The sequence below is a fragment of the Scyliorhinus torazame genome, chromosome 14 (genome assembly GCF_047496885.1).
Source record: "Scyliorhinus torazame isolate Kashiwa2021f chromosome 14, sScyTor2.1, whole genome shotgun sequence".
Classification (NCBI taxonomy): Eukaryota; Metazoa; Chordata; class Chondrichthyes; order Carcharhiniformes; family Scyliorhinidae; genus Scyliorhinus; species Scyliorhinus torazame.
Genome location: NC_092720.1, coordinates 74,075,983 through 74,095,758, shown reverse-complemented (window position 1 = coordinate 74,095,758; position 19,776 = coordinate 74,075,983). Strand labels below are relative to the sequence as shown.

Genomic DNA, 19,776 nt, shown 5'->3' with positions numbered 1-19,776 from the left:
CCACCTGGCCAGGTGCCAGCCTCCAACAGTTGGCCCCATGCCGTCCATGCCACCTGGCTGGGGGGAGGAGGCAGTATGGGCAATGATGACATGTCGTCGTTCCCCCCCCCCACCAGGCCGTCATGTTTTCCGATCATCCAGTGATGTTGGCCGCCGTGGCGGCATCGCTAATGTCTTTGTTGCCCTGGATGTGGAGGAGGAGCGTGCCAGAGAGGCGGCGCAGGCTGCCGCAGAGGGGCAGGCGGCAGCCGCCCAGGCTGGAGGGACACCTGACCGACGGGGAGGAGGACGTCGCGGCCCCATGGCAACGGAGGCACCCGAGGGCGCCCCGTGTGTACCGGCCCCGGCAGTCATACCAGGACCTCACGGACCGGGAATGCAGGAGGAGACTCCGGATGAGGCGGGAAACCGTGGCACACACCTGCCACCTGCTGGCACATCTGTCACTGCGTGGCACTGGCGGGGGACACCCTCTCCCCGTGTCCATCAAGGTTACGGTGGCCCTGAACTTTTATGCAACGGGGTCATTCCAGGCACCGAGTGGGGACCTGTCCGGCATATCGCAGACATTGGTGCACCGGTGCATCCGGGCAGTGACAGATACCCTATATGCCATGGCGCACCGCTACATCCGCTTCCCTGTGGACCGGGCCAGCCAAGATGCCTGGGCCGTGGGCTTCTCTTCCATGGCCGGGTTCCCCATGGTCCAGGGCGCGATTGATGGGATGCACGTCGCCGTGCGGCCACCTGCAGATAACGGCCGTGTTCACCAATAGGAAGGGGACCTATTCGATGAACATACAGGTGGTCTGCGACCACCGCATGACGATCCTGCACGTCAGCGCCCGTTACCCGGGCAGTGTACATGACTCATACGTGTTGTCGCGGTCATCCATCACCGGCATGTACGAGGGACGCCATCCCCGGCTGAGGGGCTGGTTGCTGGGCGACAGGGGCTACCCATTGCGATCATGGCTGATGACGCCTATACGGAGGCCACGCAATGAGGTGGAGAACCGCTACATTGATGCCCATGTAGCGACAAGGGGAGTGATAGAGAGATGCTTTGGCGTGCTGAGGTGCCTGGACCTCTCTGGGGGCGCCCTCCAGTATCGGTCAGATAGGGTCGGCCGCATCATTGTGGTGTGCTGCATCCTGCACAACATAGCCCAGCAGAGGGGCGATGTGCCGCAGGCAGAGGAGGGCGGAGTGGAGGAGCAGCAGGAAGAGGCGCAGTCCTCCCCAGATGAGGGGGATGGGGGCAATGGCCAGGGCAGATGGGCTAGACACAGGCGGGTGGCTGTCCACCGTTACCGGCTGGCCCAGCGGGCACGGGACATGCTGATAGCCGCCCGCGTCACTGACTAGATGAGCGTGGGAATCGGGTAGTACGGCCACAGACCGCACACCATGGCAACAGCTGACCACCCACACCCCCCACCCATCCACCCACCCAGCACCCTCACCCCCTCCCCAACCCCACCCGCATGCACACCACCCCCCCATTGCCGATCCACCTGCGGCACAACAGCCGGGCTCACACAGTTGCGGGTGGACACGTGTCTATTGCAGGCCATGGAGGATGATGACAACCCGCCCTGCGATGAGCTCCTGGCTCCACATCGTTGGACTATGTCTGACCCATAGCCACAGTACCACCATCCACCCGCACCATCCCTGCATGCGGCTGTGACACTGCAGCGCACGGTCCCGTCCTCTGCCCGGGGGGATGTTGATGGCGGCCCAGGGGGAAGGGGCAGACTCACCTGGGGCTGAGGTAAGACCACCCCTCACACACACACACTTGCGCTCAACGTACATGACACCCCCGCACGCTTTGGACAGAGCACAAAGGCAGCTTCTGTAGGTGTAACATTGACTTTAATAACCAAAGGAGTTCATGCACATACCCTAGCCCCTAAAACTCATCTGTGACCTGCACCCATGCCAACTTACTCAGTGTCTAATTGTTTGGCCTTACGGGCCCTTTGACTACGTCTACGTGGTTCCCCAGACGGTACAGCAGAACTGGAGGTGGACTCCTGTGATTCCTGCCCTCTGACACGGGATCCCTGTGGCGGCCGTTTCCTGGGGCGTCCTGGCCTAGATGGGCCAGGCTGCGGCCCGGGCGACTGGGATGGCGAGCTGCCAGCCTGTCCTGCCCGTTGCCCACCCGATGCACCTGGGACGGAAGGGGGGGAGTCCGAGGTGTCGCGGTGTTCCGGGACTTCCCCTACAGGGGGACCCGGGACGGACCACACCACCTCCTCCTCCCTCGGGGTGCCCGATGGCCCCCAGGCCTCTACATGGGTGGGGGATGCGAACGGACTGGCCATCTGACGCCCCCCCGACATCTGGCGCTGCCAGTCCTGGAGGCCCGTGCTGGTATGGACAGGGGTCTGCAGGTTTGCAGCCATGGAGCCCAGGGGATTGGCAAACCCTGTTTGTGACTGTGCGACGCCGGCTCGCACGTGGCCAATGGCGCCGATGCCCTCAGCGATGGCCTGCAGAGACTGGGCCATGGCCTGCTGAGACTGGGCTATGGCCTGCTGAGACTGGGCCATGGCCTGCAGAGATGTGGCTATGGCGTTGAGCGCATCTGCCGCTGGCGCTGGCTCATGGCCTCCTGTGAGAGGGCAGCCATGTCCTGGGCCACAGACGCCGCCTGCACGGAAAGCCCCAGGCCTCGCAAACCGTTCTCCATGTCTGACACCGTCGCACCCATTGCCTCCACCGCGGACGCCACCCGTGCGGTGTCGGCCTGGGTGGCACGTAAGACCGGCACCACTCCAAGCTCCTGGACGCGGGTGGACTCCTCCACCTGCGACTTCAGCCGCCGCAAGCCGCCCGTCACCCTCTTCGCTCGTCTCCGGGTCGGTGGTTGCATCGGATCTATGTGTGGGTGTGGTAACTCCAGGAACCCGGGATCCATCTGGGCAGCAGATGTTCGCTTGGGCTGGGCTGCCCCCTGACCGCCCGGCCCCTCTGCTGCTCCTACCTCCACCTGCTGTACCGGGATGGCTGTGTTGTGCGCACCAGTGAGTGTACCAGACGCCTCATCACTAAAGTGCCCAACCGAGGTGAGTGTTTCTGCGATGGTGGAGGGTGTTGGTGACAGCAGTGGTGTTGTGTCGTGCTCTTCATCCCACTCTTGAGTCCATGGCACTTTGGGATGGGGGTTCGTCTCCACCCATCCACTCTGTGTCACTGTCCGGTATTTCGTCTTCCTGGGTAGGGGTGTCCCGGGTAGGGGTGTCCTGGGTAGGGGTGTCCTGGGTAGTGGTGTCCTGGCTCGGCTGTGACGGGGGCCTGTGGCTGCCCCTCTCGTCGCTGGGTGGCACACGCCTGCATCGTCGCACCCGCACGTGACGGGGGCGTCGTCTCCCTGTTGCTCCCGGTCTCTCCGTCTCCCGTGGTGTGCGAGGGGCATCCTGCGGGCGTCGCATGCCGGAGGGTCCGGGTCTCTCCGTCTCCCGTGGTGTGCGAGGGGCATCCTGCGGGCGTCGCATGCCGGAGGGTCCGGGTCTCTCCGTCTCCCGTGGTGTGCGAGGGGCATCCTGCGGGCGTCGCATGCCGGAGGGTCCGGGTCTCTCCGTCTCCCGTGGCCTCCGAGGGGCATCCTGCGGGCGGTCTGCATCTGCGGGGATGGGTGCCTCGACGCTTGCTCCTGCGATACACAATCAAGCATGCATGGTTAGACACGCAGGCAGTGATCAGGTGATATGGGGGAGGGGGATATAGGGGAGGTGGGATATGGGGACGGGCTGTCAGTGGCTCACTTGCTAGTACGCCCCCGACCTCTGCATCAGCAACCTCCCGGTCCTCAGGTCCGCCAGCCAGTTCCAGGGCCCTTTCCTCGTGTTCAGTCAGTGGCCTCTCATCAGCAGGGCCTCCTCCAGTCCTCACATGCTCCCTGGTGTTGTGTGCGCGTTTCTCCTGTGGCGGGGGTGGGTGGGGGTGGCAGGGGTAAAAGGCAACAGTGTTAGACAGGTATATGAATGCACGCCATCGGTTGCGCGTGTATTGCAGAGGTTAAGGTTAGGGCTGGATTCACTTGGGGATATGGAGGAGGGGGGATATGGGGGAGGGGGTATATGGGGGAGGGGGGATATGGGGGAGGGGGGAATATGGGGGAGGGGGATATGGGGAGAGGGGGTATGGGGGAGGGGGATATGGGAGAGGGGGGATATGGGATGGGGGATATGGGGTAGGAAGGATACGGGGGAGGGGGGATATGAGGATATGGGGAGGGGGATATGGGGGAGGGGGATATGGGGATGGGGGATATGGGGTAGGAAAGATATGTGGGAGGGGGGATATGGGGATGGGGGAGGGGGGATTTGGGGGAGGGGGGATATGGGAGGGTGGATATGGGGGAGGGGGATATGGGGGAGGGGGTATATGGGGAGAGGGGATACGGGGGAGGGGGGATATGGGGGAGGGTGGATATGGGGTAAGGGGGATATGGGGAGGGGGGATATGGGGTTGGGGGGATATGGGGAGGGGGGATATGGGGAGGGGGATATGGATATCGGGCGGGGGGGAGGCTCACCCTGCCTGCTCTGACGAGGTCGTTCACCTTCTTGTGGCACTGGGTGCCTGTCCGTGGTGTCAGGGCCACAGCGGTGACGGCCTCTGCCACCTCCCTCCACAGACGCCGGCTGTGGCGTGGGGCAACTCTGCGGTCGTGCCCGGGATACAGGGCGTCCCTCCTCTGCTCCACTGCGTCCAGGAGCGCCTCCGCATCCCGTGACTGGAACCTCTGGGCTGAGCGGCGGCCAGCCATCCGTTCGGGTGTTCCGGTCGGGTGTTCCGGTCGGGTGGGGGGGAGCAGCGCGTCCTTATGAGCCGTCACGCCGTGCGGCGTGTATGACGCTGCACGGCGTGAACCACGTGAGCAAGCGCGGATCCCGTCACGTCGCTGCTTGCCCATTCCGGGCCGGAGACTTCGCGACGATTTTTGCGGCGTGACGCAAGTCGGATTTGCGCCATTTTTTGCGCCGATTGGTGGACTTTGCGCCAATAATGGAGAATTTCGCCCGAGGGGCGCGATCTACCGGCCGCGTCGCACCTAAAAGGTAGCATGGAACTCCTCAGTTAGAAAACGGGACTAATTGCGGGCGGTGTTGGGGCGTTTCTTGCTGAGGGCCCGTATCTGCCTGAATGGGCTTTCAATAGCGTTGTGTTTCTCGGCTAAACGCACTCGCTACAGAACTCTGTTCCAATTCAGGTAGATCCCACCCGTGGATACTTTGCCTGTAAATTCTGATGTGTGAGAAGAGTCTGCTGCAGCCTACCCCACTTTGGGCACACCTCCATTCGTTTTTTTCAAAAGGTTTAGAAAAGGAAAGTCCATTCTGGTGCTTTCGGGAATACACAATAGCATAGACACTGCCACAAAGGCTGATGGAAATCCGAGTAATAATAGAAAAATTACAGCAAGAAAAATAGTGCAAGAATGTTCTGAAAATTGTTTACTGAATCTCTTTATTAACATTTATATATTCAGATGACTCCATAGCAACTCTAAACCCCATCTTATATTAGTAGGTAGAAATGCAGGTTGAAAACACGTACAGCAGAAAGTTAACATTACATCAGAAAGACAGAAATTGCATTTATGTAGGGTGGAATTCAAATGCTGACGCAGGGACTGAATGGGGGTTGTTTCACGGTCCCGATGGCGGCGGGGGGGGGGGGGGGGGCACTGTCCGAGCCATGCAGGACATGCTAATGTGCCAGTACTCGCACCACGTGGAACCAATGCAATTCCAACGTACGCTGGTCTGTGATTCGCTGGGGTGGGGAATGGCACTCGAGAGCCTGACAAGCTGCAGCCGCATAAAAGCACTTGCTCCCCACATCCCCTCATTCTAGCTAAGAAGATGGCCCCATGGAGAGCGGCCCCGAGATTCATGAACGCAGAGCTCAAATTACTGCTGGATGCCGAGACCATGGGCCCCTACCGCTAGGACTGGACAGCTGTGTAGAAAGAAGCTGCACGACCTCACGGCAACCCGGGTGAGTCACCAGCTTCATGCTCCTGACACCCACCACCGTCCCACACCCATCACCTCTAATGCAGTCCCACCAAGTGGACCGGTAGGCAGTGCTAGGTAAGAATGGGCAACACCTCCAGGCCAGCCAGGGTGGATTACTGGCACCACCCCTGTCTCACACTTCGCTAACCCATTCCCCCCTCCGAGATGGCAAGCAAACACCACACCCCCGCACCCCACCCTGCATCACATGCCAACATACATGCCACCCACCAGGGCTAGGTGCCTGCACACACAGGCCACGAGTTACGGACAGACCTGCGCTACCAATGTCTGAGTGTCTCACATGGCATTATCTGTCCCCCAGGAAAAGGTGGCCCACAACATTGGGAGTGGGAGAAGACCGGAGGGAGCCGGTCGGATCTGCGGCCCCTCACTGTTGCGGAGCAGAGGGCAATGGACCTGATAGGCGGAGTGGGAGAGCAGGAGTTGCCAATGCAGAAGTTGGCATGGCACAACCAGGTGATTCCCCAATGCGGAGCGATGTCCCTATGGCACGTGTCACCATCTCCCCCCCCCCCCCCCCCCCCATCCCTGCATCATGCCTACCTACGATCTCACCATGTGTCTTGTCTTGTGACTTGCAGGGTCACTCCCAACGGGGCAGCCCTGTCCAGGGTCCCATGCCCCCAGCCACAGCGCCATGACTCACCGTGTGTCCCATTGATCGCCCACCGGACCTGGAGCATGCCGGCAAAGGTGGCAGATCCTGTTGCACCAGCAACCTGGTGGACACGTTCCACATTGAAGTTGATACATTGTGCCGCCCAGGCATCAATGACGGCGCAGATGCACCTGTGCATGACATCTGCGAGATCCCAGACAGGTCCCCACTCGGGGCCTGGAGGGACCCCATGGTGTAAAGGTTCAGGGTGACTGTCACCTTGACGGTTCATACCCCCAGCGGTTCCAGGTCCGCCATCACCTGGCAGATAGGTTGCATGGTCTCCTTGCTCAGCCGCAGTTGTCGGTGACACGTTTGGTCCGGCAGATACTCGAGGACAGGCACTGCCGATATACACAATGCCTGATGCAGCTCCTCCTTCAACCTCCTCCTTGGCCTGTTGGATGGCCGGTTCTTCTGCCTTACCGGCTGGCCTCTGCTCCCCCATTCTGCAGGGCCCTCGCCGAGCAGCTATTGTTCGTGCAGCATCATTGCGTTTGCAGGGGCCCACACGGCCAGGTAGATGGCCTACCATTCCTGGCTGGAATCCGAAATCCATTGTCTGCATGGGGTAAAGGCAGACATGTTAGCATGGTGCATACACTCATGCCCATCTAGGTCCAATGAGCTACACAGTGGCCTTGGCATGCACTGCAGCCCCTGCCTCCGCATGTTCCCCTCCACCCCCCACCCCCAGCCATTCGCCCTGACACTCTGCCTTCCAGATCACGTCCCTGGCCCTATTGGTGCCTGGCAGCGGAATACGCTGACCGTGCCACCTGTCCCTGCTGGCAGGGGTACCGATGACTGGCGCTACCCATGCCAGCAATACAATCTGTGGCCCCTACCCTGCCCTCCTGTGGGGTTTACCGTGAGTGTCCTCCTTTGATGGGCCGTGTGATACCCCACCATCAGGGTGGCATCTGGTTGTGGGGTGGGTGAGTGGGTAGGTAACCACCCTGTGTCACCAACTGGCACCATGCTTGGTGGCAAGCATGTGGCTAGGGCCTATGGATGAGGTTGGGCGAGGGATGTGAGCACCCACTGGGACCATAGCTGCAGTGGTGATGTGCGTCCTCTTGGTGATGCATGGGTTGTGCATTCCTGTCTGGGGGCAGGATGGATGGGAGCTGGGGCACAGTGGGCAGGCGGGGGGCCGCAGATCCGACCGGCTCTGCACAGTTATGGGACACAGTCGGCAGCGTGCGAGGCCAACCTCATCCCCCCCCCCCCCAAGTCAGCGGCACAACGGTCAGCCCACCGTTGCGCCTTTGGAAACCTCTTGCCTCGCTCCCTCGGCAGACAACGTCACTTCCGCCTGACAGAGGCGGAGCATCGCAGAAGGCCAGAGACTATCGGGTCAGGCCCGTTAATGATAGGTTAACGAATGCTACTGCACTCTTTGCATGCTCACGCCGGCATGGGGTGTGGAAAGCATTCATGCCGACATTGAGGCACTGCAGTATGGTGCTCCGTTGGGCAACCATCGGCCACCTCGATTTTCGGCTGACGCCCGATTGTGAATCTGGCGTTGTTGAACGGAGAATCCCGCCCGTAGTTTTCTCATGATGTCCCAAAGTGTTTTCCAGCCAACAAAGTACTCTTGAAATGTAGCCAGTACTGTAATGTAATGCAGGAAATGTAGCAGACAGTTTTTGTACAGCATGACCCCAGAAACAGCAATGTGTTACTGATCAAATATTATGTCTTATTGATGTTGCTTAAGGGAGAAATATTAACCTGGGCACCAGGGGTCACTGCTCTGCTCTCCAAATAGTTCCACAGAATCTTTTCCATCTACCCGAGAGGGAAGATGGGTCATCGTTGAGTCTCATCCAAAAGACAGCACTCCCTCAATGCTGGAATGTGTCATTATGCACTCATGTATCTGGAGTTCCACTTAAAGTCACAATCTTTGACTCGAAGTAAAAGGATTACCACCGAGCCATTGCAATTTATTTAAATATCAAAATGAAGATTCCATTGCACCATTGGGTGGCACAGTGGTTAGCACTGCTGTGTCACAGCTCCAGGGACCCGGGTTCAATTCCTGCCTCGGTGGATGTGTGGAGTTCACTTTCTCCCCGTGTCTACATTGGGTTCCTCCGGGTGCTCTGGTTTCCTCCCACGGTCCAAGGATGCGCAGGTTAGATGGATTGACCATGCTAAATTACCCCTTTATTGTCCAAAAGGTGAGCTGAGATTATGGGGATAGGATGGAGGTGTGGGCTTAAGTAGGGTGCTCTTTCCAAGGGCCGGTGCAGACTCGATGGGCCGAATGGCCCCCTTCTGCACTGCAGGGATTCTATGATTTAACCCAACACCAGAAATGTTCTGAAAACTCAAAGTGACCATGGATCAGTCAAAAGTCAATTGAAAAATCAACTTTAATGTCTCCACTAAACTGCTGCTTTGAGCTTTCTCATGGCTTCCACCACAAGACATTCCTGTTTTTTATTTAATAACAAATCACTCAACAGCAACCACACACCAACCTCAAAAAATAAGAAAACACCAAAAAAGCTGGCATTTAACCAAAACTGTTTTTATTCTCCCCCCGCTCTCCCACCCAGAAAGGTTTAGAAAATCTGTATTTGCGCACAATTTCCATTGTTGTCAGAAAATGTGTTACATAAGGAAACATTGGGGGCGATTCTCCAATAGGGAGCCGCATCTCACGACGGCGCGAACTGGGCCCGGGTATGACCGATTCTGGCCCCCACAGGGGGCCAGCACGGCGCTGGAGCGGTTCACGCCAACCTGCGCATGCGTGGGGGACTTCTTTAGCGTGCCGGCCCCGACTCAACATGGCGTCGGTGTTCAGGGGCCGGCCATGCCAGAAAGTAGGCCCAGGGGGGGAGAGGCCAGCCCGCTGACAGGCCCCCCCCCCACAGGCCGCCCCCCGACCGTCCACGCAGAGTTCCCGCCTGCAGCGACCAGGGGTGAACGGCACCGGCGGGACTCTGTCGTATCGGTGCGGCCACCTGGCCCATCCGGGCCAGAGAATCGGCGGTCTCGCCAATTCCCGCAGCCGGCGCCGCGCCAAATGCATTGGCGCAAATGGCGCCGATTCTCTGCTCCTCGGAGAATAGCGCGCCGGCGTCGGGGCGTCGTGGCGCGGTTGCAGTGATTCTCCGGCCTGGCGCGGGGGTCGGAGAATCGCCCCCATTATGTTTGAGTCTCGGGAGTGAGATACTATATAATTTTGTGCTTTGTGTGTATTTATTCAATCCAAAATGATACAATTTCCGTAGGATTGCTTTCTACAATTATGCAAAAGGCTGCATTCCATCAAGTGCTTCCTTCTAGTTTGTAGACTGTGATCTAGACGTGATTCCTTTGCTGAATAAGGTTAATTTTATTGTTAGATAATCAAAACATATTTCCGGTCAAGATTTTCATTTTTTTGTTGACTTGTTCCAAGATTTGTCTGGGGCATTTTCACTGCATGTACTGTTGTCAAAACAAACCATTTGTAAAACCCGCTTTGGCAGCAGTAACTCCAAAGGGGAACACACGTCTATTCAGTAGCACAGAGAACACACACTAGTTTGTCATTCGTGTGTTGTCAACGTAGGGCCAAACTTGGCAAGAATATTCTTTGTCTGCTGCTGTTCAGGATAACTCTCTTGGAATGTAACCAAGAGTTTCCAGTGTACAGCTGCCTAGAAACTTCTTGACTGTGAAGGACACAAACTCTCCCATTGTTGGATACATTCAATAGCAACACTTCCACATTTCAAATAGGACTTTTGTATTCTAGTTGCAGTATAATTTTAAACCCCTAAATTTAAACCTAAGGAAAAGGAAGGATGTAAAAGCTTGTTTTAGATCAGATATATTTTTAAAAATAAATGTTTTTGATTGAGTTTTTGAACAAAGTATATTTGCCGTTATGCACACAGGATATGATATCTATATATATGGAAGAGAAGGGCACACATACACACAAATCACAAAGGGAAAAAAGAAAAAAAAAAGTAACAACACGAGAGAAATACAAAATCAAATAAAGTTACTGGTAGGGTATTATGCACCCGCTCAACAGCAGCAACTCTGTACACTTGGCAAAATTATTTACACAAATAAATAGGCATCTGTTTGTGGGGGTGGGGGGGTGGCAGAGACTTGGGGGGGGGGGGGGGGGGTGGGTGGTAGATATACATTTGGGTGCCGGAAAGACAATTACGGAGAGCAATCCTCGAATGGGTCTGGTGCTGGTGTTGTCCCTTGCTTCTCCCGGACGGATTTCGCTGCCGTTGTCGTCTCGTGCTCACTACCGCTTCAGCCGGCCCTCCTGTCTTCCACCTGTATTCTCCTTTTTCTCTGTTCCTTGTGGATGCCAAGTTTGTTAACGTTTCCCTGCCTCCTCCCCCCACCTACCTCCCTGGCTCTCTATTGTTCCCTGTCTCTCTCCCCCCCCCCTCCCCCATGGTTCGCCTTTCCTTCCTCTTAGATTTAGCTTCCCCCACCCCCACCCCCGGTCTATCTCTCCCTCTCATGCTTTGCCTACTTTCCCCTGGTTCTTGGCTACCTGGCTATTCTTCTGCTTGTTTGTTGGGCACAAACAGGTCCCGGAACAATTGGGTGAAGGGCTCCCACCTTCTGTGGAAGCCGTCGTCTGACCCTCGGATGGCGAATTTGATTTTCTCCATTTGGAGAGATTCCGAGAGGTCGGACAGCTAGTCTGCAGCTTTGGGTGGTGCTGCTGACCGCCAGCTGAACAGGATTCTACGGCGGGCAATCAGGGAGGCAAAGGCAAGGGCGTCCGCCCTCCTCCCCAGGAATAGATCTGGCTGGTCCGAAACCCCGAAGACCGCCACTTTCAGGCTCCACCCTCATCCCCACCACTTTGGACATTGCCTCGAAGAAGGCTGTCCAGTACTCCACAAGTCTGGGGCAAGACCAGAACATGTGGGCGTGGTTGGTCGGGCCTCCTTTGCACCATTTTAGATCAGATATTTTTGTGCAAATGATTTTCATCTAAACCAGGAGTAATAACATCTCTAACTGGCCTGACACCCTTCGGAGGATAACAAGAAACATTAGAATTCCCCAAAAATCAAAATGAAAACCATTAACATTAATAGTCCTTTAACATCAAGGAACCTCACAGATGAGAAATGGATACCGAGTTTTACCAGAAGAGTTATGAGAGTTGGCGGAGCAGATAAGCTTTGAGGAAACTTCTAAAGGTGGCGAGAGAAATACAAGGTGAAACAGTTTAGGTAGCGAGCTCCAAGGTTAATGCTAAAATAGCTGAAGACTTGGCCACTGATGACAGGCGAGGCAGGACAAGATGCACAAGAGCCGGAGTTTGAGGTCTGAAAGTTGCATGGAAGACCAAGCTTGGAAAAGTTTAGGAAGATAGGACAGGGAAAAGCCATGGAAGAACTATATCAAAATGAGTTTGAAAGTATCAGGACTCAAGGGAGGTAATGGTAAGGATGAGATACTGGGAAGACAGAATTCAATATAGGAATAGTATAGGGACAATGTGGCAGCAGATTTTGACAAATTGTGTAAGAGAACTTTGTCGGCTAGGGAGGGTGTGAATAAGTAGAATCTGGGTACAAGAATGATGTAGAATTATGAGAATTAATAAGAATAAGATGAGGGCAGCGCCAATGTTACGGAGATGGAAGTAAGTAATTTTGGTGATGTATAGCATGTAAGGTTTCAAAATGGTGACCTGATCTCTGAGGAGCAGGTCTAGCCAGCATGTTTAGGTCCCTAGTGATGAAAATAATTCTAAACCAGTGAGAAACTCCCCAGGGCTTAAAAAAGTGACAAAGTGTGGTTATATAACAGTGGGGAACGAGCCGGCGGGAAACTCCCAGCAAAACACGCCACAAATAACAGTTAGAAATTTTCCGTTCGATCACGCCTCCTGTCTAACTTTCAGACAGTTTGTTTACATTTGAGTTAAGAGGTCACCGCTCCCTCTTCCCACCCACCTACATCAGGATTGGTTATGTTTTGTTTCCATGCCTAGCTAAACGCCTTTGTCAGATAGAATGTCCTTCATGCTCGTCAGCCCAGGAGCTGTTATGGGTCTTTTCTTGAGAGAGAGCTATTATAATATTCAATTCATTTCGTAGGATTTTATAAGTTATTATTCAGTGATTTCTTACAATACTACCACGAGATCACCTCTCACTCTCCTAAACTTTAGCATATCTAGATCCAATTTATTCAGCCTTTCGTCATAGGACAACACTTTCGTCCAAGGAACCAGTCTCGTGATTATTCGCTGTACTGCCTCCAATGCAGGTATATCCTTCCTTAAATATGAAGATGGAAATTCTACACAGTACCCAAGGTGTGGGCTCTCCAAAGCCCTACACAATTGAAGCAAGCCTTTCTTATTCTTGTATTCCAAGTTCCTTACATGTTATTGTTTTTTATATTCGGTCATCGGAGGTGAGCATTGCTGACAATGGCAGCATTTATTGCCCGTCCCTAACTGCCCTGGAGTGAAGGTGGTGTTGCATTCTTGAACATCGGCAGTCTGTGTGGTGTCGGTATACCATGGCGCTGTTAGGGAGAAAGTTCCAGGTTTTGACCCACCAACAGTGAAGCAGCAGTGATAAATGTCCAAGTCATAATGGTGTGTGACTTGGAAGGGATTCTGCAGGTGGTGTTCTCATGTGGCTGCTGCCCTTATTCTTCTAGATAGTAGGGGTTACAGTGTTAAGTAATGGGTTAAGAGACATTGCAATTAGTTGTCTCATTTATGTTAAGTATCCATTAATTGACACTGATTATGTAAAGGTGCTTCAGGTGGCCTCTGTCAGGTGGTGTGTTAAGAGTTTTGTGTAGAGGCTGTGGAAGTGAAATAAATGGTGTGTGGTGAAAAGGAACAAGAACTTTAGACTCTTCATTTCACAGCAACTAAAACGTCTAACAATGGTAGCAGAGGATGGTTGCTGTGCAAATGTGAAGGTTTGAAAGATACAACTTTTCCTGATCAAACCAAGGAGTGAGTGAGAAGGAAAAAAAAAGAAGTTACATGGCTGAACCCAGGGTAAAGATGGCTGGATATGACTATCCTCCCTTATTTTCTGAAAGGGAATCGTACAACCAATGGAGAAATGCAGTGGTTATGTGGACTAAAGTAACTGCTTTGGGAAAGAGAAAAGAAGGTATGGCATTGGCTCTTTCTCTACCTTATGACAGTAAAATCCAAAACAAAGTGCTTTCTGAGCTGCAATTGGAAGAGTTAGACTCAGAAGAATGTCTAGAGACTTTATTACATTATATGGATAAGATTTATAAGAAAGATGACTTGTTAAGTGCGTATGAAGCATGGTCGGATTTTGATAAGTTCCGGAAAATGGAGGATATCTCCATGGAAGACTATATAATGGAATTTGGCAGACTATATAAGAGGCTGAAAAATGTATTAAAGGATGCAGGGGTAAGGGATGACGACTATACTAAACTGATAGAACAGGTTAGTGACTGCTGAGAAGTTTGTAGGAAGTACAGAAGGACACCAGCATGACCGATAGTAACCCTATCTTTGGCCAGGGATTTTAACAACATTGTGGCCATGGACCTTAAGATCTGGGATAAAGCAAATCATATATTTATTTTGCATTTTGTAGATTTAACAACCAGATTTAGTCAATCAACGATTGTACGAAATAAAGAAAAGAGAGTAATTCTGGATCAAATCGTGGAAAAATAGATAGGGACAGGAATGGGTCCACCGGCAAAATTCCTTACTGACAATGGGGGAGAATTTGCTAATGATGAGTTTAGGGATATGTGTGAAAACATGAATATCAGAGTTATGAATACGGCTGCAGAAAGCCCATTTAGTAATGGTGTCTGTGAAAGAAATCATGCTGTCATTGATGACATGCTTCGGAAAATTTTGGCAGATCGACCAAATTGCAGGCTAAATTCAGCTTTAGCATGGGCAGTACATGTAAAGAATTCATTGCAGATGGTTGGGGGCTATAGTCCTTATCAATTAGTGTTTGGTAGAAATCCTAAAATTCCGTCCATTTTGGATAACCAGCCTCCAGCTTGGGAGGGGACTACAATTAGCTCTGGTTTTGCTGAACATTTAAATGCATTACATAGCAGTAGAAAAGCTTTTTTGGAAGCAGAAATCTCTGAATGAATTCGCAGAGCTTTAAGACATAACGTACGGCCATCAGATGCCGTTTTTTCAGCAAGGAAGCATGGTATACTATAAGAGAGACAATTCTAATGAATGGAAAGGCCCAGGGAAGATCATAGGCATAGATGGCAAAACAATTATTTTGCAACATGGTAATCAAACTGTTAGGGTCCATTCATCAAGGATAATGGGTACAGATTACAAATTTTCAAATTTAGACAGAGCCGACAGACATGACGAGGAACCAGAGTCATCTGGTACACATGTGTTACAGAACTATGAGGACCAATTAACTGATATAGACAGGGTTTCTGTGGAGGAACACAACACTTCTGGTGAATTAAAACAGGCCATTTTTCCGAAAGGGCAACTTCCAAAAGTTGGTACAAAAGTGACACACTTGCCTGAAGGGTCTAGTCAATGGAAGGATGCAACTGTTATTAGTAGAGCAGGGAAGGCCACTGGAAAGTATAAACATTGGTTGAATGTACAGCATTCAGGGAAGGAGTCAAGACAATGGATTGGGAAAACGAAGTTCAAAAATGGAGGGCACAGAAACGCAGTGCCAGTTCAGATAGTACATCGGATAGTGAACAGGTCTGCAGGAAAAGGTCGAGAACTATTGAAAGGACATCCCACAGCAGAAGGGAAAGATCAAGCAGTAGCAGTACAGAACGAGATACCAGGCGGGAGAGGGGACGTAGTTTGTCAAGATCTCGGAACATGAGTAAGACTACGAATACAAATAGGAGTAGAAGCCCACATGCACGTGAGATTTTGGTGGCTTCAAATAAATTAGATGAAAAAGTTATTAAAGAAGCTAAACAGCAAGAATTGCATAGTTGGAGTGAATTTGGGGTATACACGGAAGTACCGGATAGGGGACAAAGAGCTCTATCCCACAGATGGATTTGCACGGAAAAGGTTCTTCCGGATGGAACTTGTAAGGCAAAGGCCAGGCTCGTGGCAAGGGGATTTAAAGAAAACTTAGATCAGGATTTAAGGGTAGATTCACCTACAGCAGGAAAGGTTATTTTAAAGATCTTCTTGGCTCTATTAGCCACAAAGGCATGGGAATCCAAATCTATAGATATAAAAGCTGCCTTTTTGCAGGGGCACCAGCTCCAGAGAGACATTTTTCTCTGTCCTCCTAAAGAAGCAGCTAACACAGAAGGGGTACTCTGGAAGTTGAACAAATGTGTATATGGATTAAATGATGCATCTAGAGTCTGGTATTTTTCGGTAAGGTCAGTTTTCTTAACGTTAGGCTGTTGCCAGTTGAAAGCAGATCCTGCAATGTTTTACTGGCATTATAAAGGTAATCTTTCTGGCATTTTTATGATGCATGTCGATAGTTTTTTGTGGGGTGGGACTAGTGATTTTGAAGCTATTGTAATCTCTGGTTTGAGGAAAGAATTCAGGGTTGGAAGTCAGGCCTGTTCCGGTGCATTTAAATATATTGGACTGGAAATTGGACGGACTAAGTTAGAGGCAACTTTACGTCCACAATCTTATTTGGAAAGCATCACCCCAATAGCAATTCGTCGTGGCGTCGTTTCACAAAAAGACGCAATGGTTTCAAAGATAGAAAAAGAGCAACTGCAAAGTTTAATTGGGCAACTGAACTGGTTAGGTAGACAGACTAGACCGGACGTGAGTTTTGATGTCTTAGAGTTGAGTACAAAAATGAATGATCCCAAAATGGAAGACATAATAAGAGCAAATAAAGCGTTGGCCAAACTAAAAATGCAGGAGTGTGTTTTGAAGTTCCCGGTTTTAGGTGACCTTTAGCACTTGAAACTCATAATTTATAGTGATGCATCCTACGCAAATTTATGTGATGGGGTTTCAAGCGCAGGAGGTTTTATAATTTTCCTTTTGGGGATCAATGGTAAATGTTGTTCACTTGTGTGGGAAACAAAGAAAATAAGGAGAGTGGTAAAAAGCACTTTGGCTGCTGAGACGTTAAGCCTTGTAGAGGCGGTGGATATGGTTTTTTATATAAGTATGATATTGACAGAAATTTTGGGATTAGGGGATCTGGGTAATATACCTATTGACTGTCACATTGACAATAAATCCCTGTGGGAAAATGTGCACTCTACAAAAAGTGTCAATGAAAAGAGGTTACGGATAGACATCGCAAGTTTGAAGCAGATGTTGGACAGAGGGGAAATAACAAAAATTAAATGGGTCGACAGGAACTATCAAACTGTCAGACTGTTTTACGAAAAGAGGGGCGAGTTCACAGAAACTTTGGGATATTGTTAATGAAGGGCGCTTGTTTCTGTGACCATTTTTTTTTTTTCTCGTCCAAACAAAAAAAAAAGGGTGGGGGCATCATGTGTGTGTTCTTGAGTTTCTTGAAATTTTGTTTTCACCTAATTTTTTTTTCTCCAAGGAAGGGGAGACTGTTACGTAATGGGTTAAGAGACATTGCAATTAGTTGTCTCATTTATGTTAAGTATCCATTAATTGACACTGATATGTAAAGGGGCTTCAGGTGGCCTCTGTCAGGTGGTGTGTTGTTAAGAGTTTTGTGTAGAGGCTGTGGAAGTGAAATAAATGGTGTTTGGTGAAAAGGAACAAGAACTTTAGACTCTTCATTTCACAGCAACTAAAACGCCTAACATACAGGTTTGGAAGGTGCTGTTAAAAGAGCCTTGGCAAATTGCGAGTGCAACGTCTAGATGGCATTCACTGATGCCACTGTGCATCAGTGATGAAGGAGTCTACTGGAGACTTAAGGTGATGGGCGAGGTGCTGAGCAAGTAGGTTGCTTTGCCTTGGATGATATGGAGTGTTGCTGGAGCTGCACACGTTGCCAGAATTTTACAGGGCCCCAAGGAATGTGCTGGGAAGTCTAGGGGTGGGGGGGGGGGGGAAAGGTAAATCGGTGGGTTGGTGGGGGGTTGTGACCTTCACCCTCCTACTACCATTGACATTACCAGGAAAGGTGGCAACCTGTCTGACCACCCTTAGGCCAGTTGAAGGCCTTAAGTGATATAAAAATAGAACTTCCAGCCCTACAATTGAGCAGCAGCTCTTGGGGGCAGAAGCCCCAACTGCAGGCAATTAATTGCCTGAGAATTTAAAATTCAGTCAGGACTTTCATGACCTGCTGAGACAGGGTTGCCCCAGCTTTCTGGCTTGTGTATGGGGTCAACACCACCCATAAAATCCTGGTCATCCAACTAACTGGCGAGTATTCCATCACACTCCTAATTTGTGCTTTGTAAATGGTGAGCAGGCTTTTGGGGCGGGATTTGGAGTCAGGAGGCGGGTTTTTAAAGATCTTTTAAACATTTTATTCGAGAATGCATATGCCCAGTTACAAAACTAATGGTTAGACTTGGCCACATGCTCATCCTTTTTCTTAATGGCGTAAACATTGGAGGAACCCTGAGCAGCATTGATGAGTTCATCAGCCACACACTATGCAATGGATTTAATGGCCAGCGCCGGGTCGGAGAATCCCCGGGGAGATGCGAGAATCGCGCCCGGACGCCGGGTTCCCCATTCTCCGGCGCCAATTCTCGGGCGTCCGCGGGATTCCCGCCACAGCAGTCGGGGGCCGTTGACAGCGGTCCCCCCGGCGATTCTCTGGGCCCCGAGTGGCCAATAGGTTTGGCCAAGTCCCGCTGGCGTGAGTTACTCAGGTCCCACACGGCGGGACTTAGAAGGTGAGTCTGCGGAGGCTGTCCTGGAGGGAGGAGGGGGGGCCCATGGTGGCCTGGCCCGCGATCGGGGCCTACCGATTGGCGGGCGGGCTGGTTCGTGGGGGCCAATTGTACCCCGCGCCGGGCCCCTGTAGGGCTCCGCCATATTGTCCGGGGGAGGTTGGTTGAAATCCATGATACATTTTGGGGTTCTGAAAACGCCTCGACCATAACAGGACACATCGACAGTCTGTCGCCTAATGGTGCCAGTATGGCCAACATGGGTGGAGTCTTCACGAGAATCACTGTTGATGATGGCATTCACCAGAACCTGCAGTGGATTCTCACCGGTCAGTAAGTGAATGATCTTGAAGGTGTGCTTCACCTTCATCATACAGACATCAGCCTCATGCCATTGTTGTACGCGTGCATCATCATGGAGTTGGCCAGGCACTCGATGATGGGACTGTGGGAAATGTTTTGCAGCATAGCATCTAGAACTGCCTGGGAGGTACCTGGCATATTTCTCCTTGACAGCAATGTAATCCTGCAGCAAAATTTCATTGACCTGAACATTGTCCATTTGCCAAACAACATGATCTCATAGAATCATAGAATTTACCGTGCAGAAGGAGGTCATTCGCCCATCGAGTCTACACCAGCTCTTGGAAAGAGCACCCTACTTAAGTCCACACCTCCACCCTATCCCCATAACCCCACCTAACCTTTGGGCACTAAGGGGCAATTTAGCATGGCCAATCTACCTAACCTGCGCATCTTTGGACTGTGGGAGGAAACCGGAGCACCCGGAGGATACCCACGCAGACATGGGGAGAAAGTGCAAACTCCACACAGACAGTCACCCGAGGCCGGAATTGAACTTTGGTCCCTGGAGTTGTGGGGCAGCAGTGCTAACCACTGTGACGCCCGTCTCGAGGGGGTGTCTGCAGCCTGCAGCACACCCATTCAGTCATTCTGCGAGTTACTTGCTGCAGAAATTACCTTCCCAATTTCTTGCCACATCACCATGCTAACTTTGTGTTCCTTGCACAAGTACACCCAAGTCTCTGAATATTAACATTTCAAGTTTCAAAACTTGGTAGAATATGATTCCATTTTTTGATACTACAATGCAAATTTTAACAGTAAATGTCAATATATTGTTGATATCAGAACGAGTAAAGAAGTAATTTAATTTCAGGGCTCCAATACGGGTTACAACACTTGAGCTTTCTTTTCACAATTTCCAACATCATTAGA

General features: G+C 51.7%; 1 pseudogene; it reads right to left on the bottom strand.

The window, feature by feature from the left end:
- Nucleotides 1–18,196: 18,196 nt before the first annotated feature.
- On the bottom strand, nt 18,197–19,099 carry LOC140389034 (small ribosomal subunit protein uS7-like; annotated as a pseudogene).
- Between the last annotated feature and the right edge of the window lie 677 nt (nt 19,100–19,776).